General features: G+C 28.2%; 1 protein-coding gene and 1 long non-coding RNA gene across 2 annotated transcripts in view; one reads left to right on the forward strand and one right to left on the reverse strand.

Annotated features, from left to right (window-relative positions):
• The window catches only part of LOC117958237, an 859,617-nt gene that overhangs the window by 789,106 nt on the left and 68,406 nt on the right, over positions 1-2,105 (reverse strand). The gene's annotated exons all lie outside the window — the stretch shown is intronic.
• The window catches only part of LOC117958316, an 8,272-nt gene that overhangs the window by 3,058 nt on the left and 3,109 nt on the right, over positions 1-2,105 (forward strand). The window lies entirely within an intron of this gene.

The following is a 2,105-nucleotide window of genomic DNA, read 5'->3' on the forward strand; positions in this document are numbered from 1 at the left end:
GAATGTTTCCTGTAGATGTAAAAGCGCTTTGAGCAGTTGTTAAGACTGGAAAAGATATATAAATACACACATTTACATATTCGTCAAAAGTCTGGAATCACTAAAACCCCTGCACCTGTCCCTGTTGTAACTATTGGGTAGATGTGTGTGTCTTTTGTGATATTTTTGGGGGTCAGGTTGTCTATATGTATTTATGTTTGGTATGAACCCTTTTTGTAATGCGAGTTCTTTTTTTTTTGTACTCCGGACCTTGAGTCTGTAGATAAAGAAATATAAGATATCAAATGGGGATTTGAACCAGCGACCCAACCCCCTACAGACCGAGCTACTGCCCCCCCCCAACCCCCCCCCCCCCATCTATCGCTGGGGGTCTGCATGCCTTCCAGTCTAAAGCCAGCACCTGATCCCGTTTCTTACCTGAGTTTTCTTTCCCAGCGAACATGTCTGCCGTTGGCCTCAGCTGCAGACTGCTGCTCACCTGGAAACAGGTGATTCAGAGGACACAGAGACATCACAGACAGACACGCCGAGACGTCAGACGCTGTATATATCGGACGATATATCCAAAATCAGATTAATAAAATAACCAAATATTCGGTATCTGCTTTAAAATCACTTATCGGTCGGGCTATAACGCCGGTATTACACTATTTCTTCCGTTAATACATATTTTTTTTTAAATTCTACTGTTTTGTTATTCTGCATAATTAACAGTATTTTTTTATATTTCTTATCAACTTTTCTGTTTTTTTATTCTTATGTTTTACAAGCGAGTGTTTGTACTTTGAGAGCGAAGATCAACCAAAGTCAAATTCCTCGTTTGTTCACGCAAACCCGGCCAATAAATCTATAATTAAATCAATATATATATATATATATATATATATATAATTAACATATAAATCTATAATTAAATCAATATATATAATTAACAAATAAATTTATAATTAACCAATAAATCTATAATTAACCAATACATCTATAATTAACCAATAAATCTATAATTAAATCAATAAACATATAATTAACCAATTAATATATAATTTATCAATAAATATATAATTTATCAATAAATCTATAATTAACCAATAAATCTATAATAATCAATAAATCTATAATTAATCAATAAATTTATAATTAACCAAAAAAATCTATAATTAACCAATAAATCTATAATTAACCAATAAATCTATAATTAACCAATGAATCTATAATTAATCATTAAATCTATAATTAACCAATAAATCTATAATTAATCATTAAATCTATAATTAACCAATAAATCTATAATTAACCAATAAATCTATAATTAACCAATAAATCTATAATTAACCAATAAATCTATAATTAATCATTAAATCTATAATTAACCAATAAATCTATAATTAATCATTAAATCTATAATTAAACCAACAAATCTATAATTAACCAATACATCTATAATTAAATCAATACATATATATAATTAATCAATAAATCTATAATTAACAAATAAATCTATAATTAAACCAACAAATCTATAATTAAATCAATAAACATAATTAACCAATAAATATATGATGTATCAATAAATATATAATAATCAATAAATATATAATTAACCAAAAAATCTATAATTAACTAATAAATCTATAATTAAACCAATAAATCTATAATTAATCAATAAATCTATAATTAACCAATAAATCTATAATTAATCATTAAATCTATAATTAACCAATAAATCTATAATTAACCAATAAATCTATAATTAACCAATAAATCTATAATTAATCATTAAATCTATAATTAACCAATAAATCTATAATTAATCATTAAATCTATAATTAACCAATAAATCTATAAATAACCAATAAATCTATAATAAATCAATAAATCTATAATAATCAATAAATCTATAAATATATAATAAATCTATAAATCTATAATTGACGAACCGAGCTGGCGTTTACCTTGTTGGAGTACACGGGGACCGAGACGATCGCCGAGGGGTCGAGGATGCGACGGCGTTTGGGCGCCGGCTTCACTGCCTGCTGCTCGCTGTCGGACACCTGGAGAGAGAGAGGGGGGAGAGAGAGGGAGGGAGGGAGAGAGGGAGAGAGAGA

Source organism: Etheostoma cragini, chromosome 15, assembly GCF_013103735.1.
Source record: "Etheostoma cragini isolate CJK2018 chromosome 15, CSU_Ecrag_1.0, whole genome shotgun sequence".
In the NCBI taxonomy this organism is placed as follows: domain Eukaryota; kingdom Metazoa; phylum Chordata; class Actinopteri; order Perciformes; family Percidae; genus Etheostoma; species Etheostoma cragini.